This window comes from Ursus americanus, chromosome 11, assembly GCF_024610735.1.
Source record: "Ursus americanus isolate L20-20 chromosome 11, mUrsAme1.1.p, whole genome shotgun sequence".
In the NCBI taxonomy this organism is placed as follows: Eukaryota; Metazoa; Chordata; class Mammalia; order Carnivora; family Ursidae; genus Ursus; species Ursus americanus.
The window spans coordinates 29132109-29143468 of record NC_142137.1 but is presented as its reverse complement, the minus strand read 5'-3'; the positions used below and the strand labels follow the sequence as shown (position 1 = coordinate 29143468).

The 11360-nt window shown below is 38.3% G+C and overlaps 1 long non-coding RNA gene across 2 annotated transcripts; it reads left to right on the top strand.

Annotated features, from left to right (window-relative positions):
• The first annotated feature begins 2119 nt into the window (after positions 1-2119).
• Positions 2120-6393, top strand: LOC148109259 (uncharacterized). 2 transcript variants are annotated; one of them, XR_015726007.1, is made up of 5 exons: positions 2120-2345; positions 2475-2643; positions 2767-2825; positions 3350-3520; positions 3790-6393. It is a non-coding gene; the product is annotated as an uncharacterized LOC148109259 (long non-coding RNA). The 2 variants fall into 2 exon arrangements; XR_015726008.1 differs by lacking the exon at positions 2767-2825 and having other exon boundaries at positions 2124-2345.
• Positions 6394-11360: the final 4967 nt, after the last annotated feature.

The following is an 11360-nucleotide window of genomic DNA, read 5'->3' as shown; positions in this document are numbered from 1 at the left end:
AAGAGCGGTGGGCCCTGGCAACCCGGCATGAGCAGCCCTGGCAACCCGGCATGAGCAGCCCCGCCCCGCCCAGCCCAGCAACCGGAAGCTTCCTCCTGGCCGACTCTTCGGACTAATTTTAAAATGAAGTGCTTCTACTCTTTAATCAGCATCACACCACTCTGAGGAGCAACTCTAAAAATTGGGTTTCCATGGTAACAACTGGAGACTGATTCACAAGTCCTCATATTGCCTACATAACCTATTTAATTACAGGAACCATTAAACTCTGTGTGTGGATGTGTTAAGTTATATATATATTCCTGCATGGAATTAATCCTTCATGGACTTAATTGCGAGGCCTTATTTTAATAGGATTTAAAATTACATATGTCTAGAAGAATCTTCAACATTTATGAAAAAAGACAGCCGAGGACGAAATCCCAAATATTTGTTTTGGGATGTCATCTTAATGGATTTGCAAACTCTAATAAGCTTGGATTTGCAAACTCTAAATAAGCTAAAACTTGTGTTATAAAAATTATTTTGGGAGCCTTGTTGTCGATATTCCTAGAAATATTAAATTATTTACCTGAAACATAAAGACCAATTAACCCTCCTTTCAATTCACCTGAATTTAACACTAATATAAATAAACAAATAAATACATGAATAGATAAGATGGGCCAGGCAGGGGGAGTGATAGGTTATCTGCATCTCTTTCCCTGGGTCTCCAAAGCATGCATTTATTCTCTCAGCTTATCAATGGCTGATCAATCAATCAAGGTGCGGACATCATTGAGTCTCAGGTTCCATACCCAGTTCTCGGGATAAGGCATGAAAGACAAACAAGCAAACAGTTCATGCTCAGATTGATGAAGACACCATGCACAGTCTGTGGGGGTGAGCTGCGAAGGCCTCCTGCAGGAGCTGAAATCTGAGCTGAGTTTTGAAGGATGAGGAAGAATCAGCCTAGTAAAGTGGGATGAGGCAAGGATTAAAGACACAGTCAGAAAATAAACAGAACACGCCAAGCAAAGACAACACTTAAAGGAAGTCCAAGTAGTGTGCTAGAATGTGGGGTGCACCAGTGGGGCAGGGGGGCAGGCTGGAGAGATGGGCAGCCATTACTAAGGGTAAGGGGAGATAGGGAAGGGTTGTGTGTGTGTGTGTGTGTGTATGTGTTTTAAGATTTTATTTATTTATTTGACAGAGAGAGACAGCCAGCGAGAGAGGGAACACAAGCACGGGGAGTGGGAGAGGAAGAAACGGGCTCCCAGAGGAGCAGGGAGCCCGATGGGGGGCTCGATCCCCTGACTCTGGAATCACACCCTGAGCTGAAGGCAGACGCTTAAGGACTGAGCCACCCAGGTGCCCCGAGGGAAGGGTTTTGAGTAGTAATTTGAGAAAGGTCTTGCTGGCGGCTGTTGAGCAATGTACTGAAGGAGGGCTGCGGGTGGAAAGTGCCGCATAAAAATTAAGAGAGGCAGAGATAGTGGGGACGCATCTGGAAAACAAGAGGTAGAGCTGCCAGATTTTGGTGAGTGATTTTCCCCGGGCAGTGAGTGAGAGGAGCAGTTTTCGGTGGCATCCAAGTTTTGTGCTTGACTTATTGACTTCTTCAAAGAAATATTTGCAATTACTGTCTCCGTGTTCTCATATTGCCCCAATTTCTCAACGCACTTCATTCTGGATTCTACCTCCACCAGTCTACTAAAAGAATTCACACTAAAAACGTCTGACTGCAATGTTGCTAAATCCAAAGGATCCTCCCTCTATTGGCAAAACAGCCAGTAATGCAGCGTGGGGGTCGGCTCCCGGCGTGTAGGCGTCAGAGTGCGTGTATGCTGCCCCTTGCAAGTGTACTTTTCAGGATCAGACCATTTTTGCAGTCTACGTTCTCTCCTGCCTCGGTGAGAGTCCCAGCTTCCAATTTTCCATGACCCTCATCACTGGGCAACCTCACCCGTCCTGCAATCCAGCTGGCACTCTGGCCTAGACAACATGCAGGAGACAATTAAGGTCACCCATCCCATAATTGGTGCCACGGAATGCAGAGCTCAGCAGCCAAAGAAGAAATGAACACCAAGATTGTATCTGAAGAAAGACTAATGAGCAATATGTTGTCTGAAAATAAAGACTAGCCGTGCATTTAAAGAGGCAGCTCCAGGCCTGAATTATGAAGTAACTTGACACGTTTCGTATCTCCCAAACCCCAAAGCATATGGCTAATGCTCCAAGCAGGGAGCATTCTGAGTGATCTAATCCACTTTCTGTTTTGTATCCCCCTGGATCTAATCCACTTTCTGTTTTGTATCCCCCTGGATCAAGAAGAGTCCTTCACCAAACATAATTCTTGCACGTAGGTAAGTGTTGATTTAATGAATTACCTAAATTATTTTCTTTTCAAAATTAACAATCAGGGGAAATGTCTGCAAATTTACTATGTGTTGAAGGTTCCCTGATTCTTACTTTTATGCCTATATTGTTTCTAGCAATCACACTCAACCCTTGACAACTGGAGAGCCACCTATCCATCCAGCACAGCTACAGAAAAGGGGCATCGTAATGCTGTCTAAATAACCTTCCACTGAGCCGCTGAAATCATGGTAATGAGCTTTCCAAATGAAGAGACGACAACGGACTCATGGATTCTGTAATTAGGTGGTTGTTTCTTACATTTTACATTTCATATTCAGCTACATAAAATAAGTAGCCAGTAGCAACGAGGAATTTAACGCTATTTTTTAGTAACAGAATAACAGATTGCTTACTCTCCTGTTCCAGATGTGTCGTGTTTTCACACAAATCTCCGCACGCAAAGATTTTACAGTAATGGCTCCAAGGTATTGGCACTTCCTGTTCAATTTAAGGCCCGGCAATAGGATGGGAATAAAGCCTTCTTAATTCTCTTTCTAATCACCTAGCTCAGGAGAAAGAGAGTTATAGGATGAAAGCCATTGATGTCTCATAAGATTAATATATCCACATGTAAAATAGATTCGGAACATAGATGTCTCTTATGCTCTGGGCTGTACCCCCCCCCCCAAAATCTCCCCAGTGGTCAGATAACTGGACATTACACAAAATAGGTTACAGAGAAGATATATGAAAACAAGTCATTGTGACAGATCTTAATGGAAGAATAAAACTGTAAAAAGAAAAGGCATAAAAATTGTCATACAGGCCTTCCTTGTTTTATTGTGCTTCACAGATAGGGCATTTTTTACAAATTGAAGGTTTGTGGTAACTCTGTATCAAGCAAGCTGTGAGTTCCATTTTTCCAACAGCATTTGCTCACTCCATGTCTCTTTGTCACATTTTGGTAATTCTTCTTTTTTTTTAAAGATTTTATTTATTTGTTGGACAGAGAGAGAGATAGCCGGCGAGAGAGGGAACACAAGCAGGGGGAGCGGGAGAGGAAGAAGCAGGGTCCCAGCGGAGGAGCCTGATGCGGGGCTCGATCCCAGGACTCCGGGATCATGCCCTGAGCCGAAGGCAGACGCTTAACGACTGAGCCACCCAGGTGCCCCACATTTTGGTAATTCTTGCAATATTTCCTTTTTTTTTTTTTACATCTTTAGTTTTTGATGTAACGTTCAATGATTCATTAGTTGCACATAACACCCAGTGCTCATCACATCACGTGCCCTCCTTATTGCCCTTCACCAAGTTACCTCATCCCCGCACCCCCTCCCTTTCTGCTACTCAGCCATCTTGCAATATTTCAAACGTTTTCATTTTTATTATATTTCTTATGGTGACCTGTGATTAGTCACCTTTGATGTTCCTATTACAATTGTTTTGCAGCACCATGAATGCGCCCATACAAGACAGAGAACTTTACTGATACGTGTGTTCTGATTGCTCCACGGACTGGCAGTTCCCCCTGAAAGAAAGAAAGTCTCCCCCGGAAAGAAAGTCATCTCTCTCCCTTGGGAAGAGGAGAAGAAGACAAGGACGATCAGAAGTTGGCTAGGGGAGAGGATATGGGACCTCTAAGTGAAAAGGGGAATCACTGAAGTAACAGAAGGATGGGTAAAAGATAGGTTTAGGATGTTTTACCATAGAAAATGACCTTCTCTATCATAAAGCACAAATAATGAACCTGTCACCTTTAGACCTGTTAACATTTAAAGAGGAAAGTATCGTATTTGTAGTAACATAACTCATTCACAAGAGAAATTCTAGCTGGCTAGCCCTACTTCAAGTATCTTTAAGTTTTGGCATGCAGCCCCAAACTCCATATAGTGGCATGGAAATAGGCAGAAAATTGAAAACAATTAATGATGATACAGGCCAGCAGCAAAAGGTTACTAATAATTGAAAACAAACTTCATTGTAAAAAGGGTGATGTATTTTGCTACTTTTCTGGTGTGACTAAGAGGAATGAGCACTTAATGAATTCCTATGATGCCATGTTTTTTTCCCATGGCTTTATCTCAGTTACTGAAAGTGTGGGAGGATAAATTGAGACAGAATTTGAGGTCAGGCTTCAGTTCATTTAAATTTCAACATCTGGAGTATGAATTTTTTTCTATTTAAATTTATCATCACAGACCAAACAATGGAAATTCTGAAGAGGTACCACTAGAGATGGTGTTTGTATGACTGAAGAAACATTAAAAATGTATTAAATGCTGGCCTGACAAAGTCGAAATTTCGCTTTCCCAATAAAACATTTGAGGTGAGAAACTTTGAAGACTCCTTGTCAAAATGTATCTGTAAATTCAAACTTTGGTTTAATTTTCTTTGTTGTTGTCATAGTGATGATGGATGTAAAATAGGAATTCCAGACTCCAAACCTCTCCAATGTCCAGAATAGAACAAAAACCTAAAATGATGAGCAGAACAGAAAGCAGAGACCAATTTGGCTTCTCATCAAGGAGTAGGCTGTTGGGGCCAGGCATTTGGCTTTCCTGGAGAGAAGTTGAAGGTGTTCTGGGTGGGTGGGAGTTTGAAGTGCTAGAAAACCAGAGCCAAAATCTGCTTGAAGCCAGGACCTCAAGAGTTACTGGAAATAATTTGCTGTGGTTTGTAGAAAGATACCGACCCCAAAAATACAAAAAGATAAATTCGGGAGATGAACTCAGTTGCCCATTTGTTTGATACCAGGATCATCACAATTCCATTATCCATGACAGTGGAGAATCACAGATGCCCTTATAGGACCTGACTCTGGACCAGCAGCCTGGGGGACTGAAGGGATACAATTACAAACTCAAAGCCAGCGAAGTGTCAGCAGAGGACAAGAATGAGCAAGAGAAATAAAAATAGAAGAAGAGTAAGAAGCAAACACGTTGCAAATTTTTTAACTCAAAATAAGACTTGAAAATCAATATTCCAAAATGTCTAATGCCATCAAAATCCTAGAGGAGAACATAGGCTGCAACCTCTTTGACATTGGCCACAGCAACTTTTTTAATGACACATCTCCAAAGGCAAGAGAAACAAAAGAAAAAATGAACTTGTGGGACTTCATCAAGATAAAAAGCTTCTGCACAGCCAAGGAAACAGTCAAAAAAACTAAGAAGCAGCCCACGGAATGGGAGAAGATATTTGGAAATGACACTACAGATAAAGGACTGGTATCCAAGATCTACAAAGAACTTCTCAAACTCAATACACAAGAAACAAATAAACAAATCAAAAAATGGGCAGAAGATATGAACAGACACTTTTCCAATGAAGACGTACAAATGGCTAACAGACACATGAAAAAAATGTTCAAAACAATTAGCCATCAGGGAAATTCAAATCAAAACCACCTTGAGATACCACCTTACACCAGTTAGAATGGCAAAAATTGACAAGGCAGGAAACAACAAATGTTGGAGAGGATGTGGAGAAAGGGGATCCCTCTTACACTGTTGGTGGGAATGCAAGTTGGTACAGCCACTCTGGAAAACAGTGTGGAGGTCCTTAAAAAGTTAAAAATTGAGCTACCCTATGATCTAGCAATTGCACTACTGGGTATTTAACCCAAAGATACAGATATAGTGAAGAGAAGGGCCATATGCACCCCAATGTTCCTAGCAGCATTGTCCACAATAGCTAAATTGTGGAAGGAGCCGAGATGCCCTTCAACAGATGACTGGATTAAGAAGATGTAGTCCATATGTACAATGGAATATTACTCAGCCATCAAAAAGAACGATTTCTCAACATTAACTGCAACGGACAGAACTGGAGGAGATAATGCTAAGCGAAATAAGTCAAGCAGAGAAAGACAATTATCATATGGTTTCACTCATTTATGGAACATAAAAAGTAGGAAGATCGGTAGGAGAAGAAAGGGAAGAAGAAAGGAGGGGATAAACAGAAGGGGGAATGAACCATGAGAGACTATGGACTCTGGGAAACAAACTGAGGGCATCAGAGGGCAGGGGATAGGGGAATGGGATAGGCCGGTGATTAAGGAGGGCACGTATTGCATGGTGCACTGGGTGTTATACGCAAGTAATGAATCATGGAACTTTACATCAGAAACTAGGGGTGTACTGTGTGGTGACTAACATAATATAATAAAAAATATTATTAAAAAAACAAACAAAACAAAATGTCTAATGCTAATTTTTTTAAATCAACAAGCTGCTTTTATGAAAGTCTGAAAAATACCATAAAATTAATTTGTATTAGATATTTAAAGAGAATAAAACTCAAAATTCCTTTTAATGTAGAACTGGAATTTTTAGGAAAAAGCAGAAGTGAAAACAAGAACAAATAGATATGAATCTTGGACGTAACAAATATTGTCACTGAAGTTTTTTTAAATGCAATAGATGAGTCAAATCTAGACTGGTGCTTCTCAAGCTATTTTTGGAAAAGAATCATTTTTTTTCTAATCTGATACTTTCATAAAGTAAAATAAAAGTAATTATTACTAGAAAGTTAAATGGATACAAATCCAAAGATGTGTCAAATACAAGCACAATTTTTGTAATATTCAATAGTCATAAAATTAAATTTTAATAAATCATATCAAACACAAAATAGGAAAAAAGAAAATCATTTCAAAAATTATACAGTCACTTTATAAGGTTGTGTCTAGGCAATTAAAACACAGAGCCACTATGACATTAGTAACTTTTTGAAATTATGCAAAGTTATTAGTGAAATAGTGATTTTTTTCTTCCTAAATACTTTCAGGGGTAAGGCAATGTACTTCTAAAATGTTTTGTGTGTTTTGTTTTAATAGTATCAGTATTAGAGAAATTAAATTCACAAGAGATCTCAGGACATTTTTTTAGCTTTCATCCAAAATCAAGCAAATGACTGAATTTTCAAATGTCATCTTCAATTCTTCGTTACTATCCAGGTTGAACAATTTACACTGCAGAGTTATGATTAGTTTTAAATTAAACTCTGATGAAACAAATGGACCTAGAGCCATGATTTTATTTCTATATATGATTTATTATGATAAAAAATAAAATCAAAATATTCTACCCCATAACCCCAGTCTAATCATGAGAAAACATTAGATGAACTCAAGTTGAGGGAAGCTGTACAAAATACCTGCCTTAACCGAAACTTCTCAAAATTATCAGGGACATGAAAGATGGAAGGAAGGAAGGAAGGAAGGAAGGAAGGAAGGAAGGAAGGAAGGAAGGAAGGAAGGAAAGAAAGAAGGAAGGGAGGGAGGAAGGAAGGAAAGAAGGAGGAAGGGATAGAGGGAGGGAGGGAAGAAAAGAAGGAGAAGGAAAGCAAAAGAAAGGAAAAAAATAATTTAAGACTGAGAGTCTGCCACCAACTGGAGGAGACTAAGGAGACATGAACCAAAATGCAACATGGTATCTTGGATTAAATCCTGGAACAGAAAAGGGATATTGGTGGAAAAGCTGACAAAAGCTGCACGAAGTCTGGAATTTAAGTTTAAAAAATATGTAGAATCCATAGATATTTGGTGATAAGTTTTTACAGATGTGCAATAGCAAGACAACACCTCATTTGGTTGATAAATAATATTAAATTATGAAATTTACAATATAAATTATATGATATATAATAGATCGTATATATTATATATAATATCATACTCAGATATAGATAATATAATATAAATTATATAATAACAAATTATTATAAATTATGAAATTTATAATAACCTGTAGAAAGTTGTTTTTGCCTTCTATCTTCTCTGGAAAAATATGTATGTTCCTTCCTTTGCATGGAGGTATTGAGATGATTAAAAATAGGTGATTAAGAGACAATTAAGCAGAACTGACTATCCAATTTACATGTTTAAGAAATTAAGGCCAAATAGGTTTCTAATGTTTTGGAAACACCAAGAGTTGATGCCACAGTTCTCATACTGTTAACAGAACACTTCCCCTGGAAAACTACCATCATTACCAAGCACAATGGTTATTTATGACTGGCTGTCATGTTGTCACATAATAAAGAAAACAATTTTATTTTTTTATTTTATTTTTTTAGAGATTTATTTACTTATTTTGGAAGGGGAGGGGCAGAAGGATAGGGAGAAAGAGAGAGAGAGAATCCCAAGCAGACTCCCTGCTGAGCATGGAGCCTGATGTGGGGCTTCATCTCACAACCCTGCAGTCAAGACCTGAGCCAAAATCAAGAGTCGGACGCTTAGCTGACTGAGCTACCTAGGCACCCCTAAAGAGAATAATTTTAATAAACACATCAGCATTTACCTAATTCAAAATGTATGGCTTAAGCACATAACTCCCTGATTTTGCCTCTCAAAACCATTGACTCTAGCATGCAATAGCAGTAATTCACAATAGTTCTTTTTAAAAGCACATATGGTTGAGAACTTAAATACACAAATCTGAGTAAGTTGCTTGATAAAGGTTAAATCATACTAGTCATGAAACAGCATTTAAAATTGAATTTAAACCTCTAAACCTATAAAATCATGTTAATTATATTGAAAGCAATCCAAATAGAACATATTTACCATTAAGTATATATTTTTTTAATTAAGAAAGGTTTAAAAAATGATTTCAACATTGAAGTCAAACACCTAGCAAAAGAGCAATAGAGATATCACAGAAACAAAAATAAGAACAAAAATTAATAAATAACAATCAATCCAATAAATTTGGTATTATCTTTTAAAAACTAACAGAGACGAATATAGATACCAATTCAAGGAAAAAATGACAAAACGTAAATGAAAGAAAGACACAATTTTCAAAAATTTTTAAAGATTAAAAAATTTGTGTGTAATTTGAAAATGAGGGCAAAATAATTATCTATAAAAGTACAAATTGTGAAATCTGCTCAAGAATAATCAGAAACCTAAAACAATAACCATTGAATCAATTGAATTGATAATCAAAAATCTTATCCCCAATGACCTCATTCTCCCCCCCAAAACCTATAGGCTCTCCCTGTTTCTACACATTTCTTTAGTGAAGCAGCAAAGAAACAATCATACTTCCTATCACAACAAATTGTTTCAAAGAATTTTAAAAATGGTGAAGTGCCTCATGTTGTAGGACTAGAATAACTTGAAGCCAGAATCAGACAGAGAAAGTACAAGATAAAAACCAGGCCAATCTCACTTGTGAACAGATGCAAATATGCTATACAAAGTTCGAATATAAAATGTGTAAAGAGGAAGATGAATCATAAGCAACTTGGTTGTAACCCACGAGCACAGGGTGCAACATCAGAAAATTTAATAGCATAGAACACAACATGATGGCGGCAAAGGAAAAAATCCACAGATCATCTCAGAAGATGTTGCTAAGTGTACAATACTGCCCAGCACTCATTCATGAAGACGATCTAGCAAACTGGGACTAGAGACTGCCGTGGGCAGATAAAAATCACCTACGAAACACCTAAAGCTAAAGTAAAAGCTCAGGGTGCTTGTGTGGCTCCGTCAGTTAAGCGTCTGCCTTTGGCTCAGGTGGGTCCCAGGGTCCTGGGATCGAACCCCACATCAGGCTCCCTGGCAGGGAGCCTGCTTCTCCCTCTCCCTCTGCTGTTCCCCCTGCTTGTGTGTTCTCTCTTTGTCAAATAAATAAAATCTTTTAAATTTTTTAAAAAATAATAAAATAAACTTAAAAATAAAGAAATAAAGTAAAAGTTAATGATGAAATTTTAGAAACATTCCTTTTAAAATGAGAAAATAAACAGTGCTTCTATTCAATATTATCCTAGAAAATGTTAGCTACATAATAAGGCAATAAAGAAATTAAAAGTATATAATTGATAAACGAAATTAGGCCAAAAAAAAAAAAAAAAGAAAGAAAAGGTTTTACCTTGAAGGTGGTATGATTTCACTGAGAAGATATGAAATAATCTATGGACAAATTGTTAGAACTGATAAAGCTCAGCACAGTTTGCAGATGCAAGATGAACAAATAAAATCAAGGGGGATCTGGGTGGCTCAGTCGATAAGTGTCTGCCTTTGGCTCAGGTCATGATCCCAGGGTCCTGGGATCAAGCCCTGTGTCAGGCTCCCTGCTCAGCGGGAAGCCTGTTTCTCCCTCTCCCACTCCCCCTGCTTGTGTTTCCTCTCTCGCTGCCTCTCTCTGTCAAATAAATAAGTAAAATTAAAAAAAATAATAATAAAATCAAGAGTGTTCTTATATATCAGCAATAAATCTTTAGAAACAATGAAAATAAAATCCCATTTAAAATAGCTGCAGAAATCTTAACCATAAGTAGAAATTGATTCAACATAAAATGTGAAAATTCTTTATGGAAAAATTGCAAAACCTTAGAAAGGTTACAAAATAAACTGTAAATCAGCAGAAGTATATTTTATATTACAATGATATAAAGATATCACTAATTTCTGAATTATAAGTTCAACGCAATTTCAACAAAAATCCAGAGTTTTCCTTGGAACTTGGTACACAAATTTCAAAATTGAAATAGAAAAGATAGGGCTAAATGTAGATATCTTCGTGGGTTTTTTTTAAAGATTGTATTTATTTGAGAGAGAGAGAGCGAGCGTGAATGCACAAGCAGGGGGGAGGGGTGGAGGGAGAAACAGACTTCCCCATGCGGGGCTAGATCCCAGGATGCTGGGATCATGACCTGAGCCAAAGGGAGACATTTACCCAACTGAACCACCCAGGAGCCCCTAGATAGCTTCATTTGATGAAGAATTATCAGGAAAGGAGATTTGGCTTACTAGGGATTAATTCTTGCTATAAAGATAGAATAATATGCAAATGGAATGGAATAACGTGGTGGAGTCCAAGATGCCCCATGCAATCTGCCTTCTTCCAGAAAGGACTTCTCCTGCTGCTTCTAATGCTGTGGGCAGACATCTTCCAGGGTCAGTTGCTTCAGCATTTGCCTCAGCGGAGGCCTGTCTTCCCACAGTGGCCCACATCCAAGGACTGATCGTGGAGAATATAAAAACCAGAGTTTTCAGCCATGGGAGA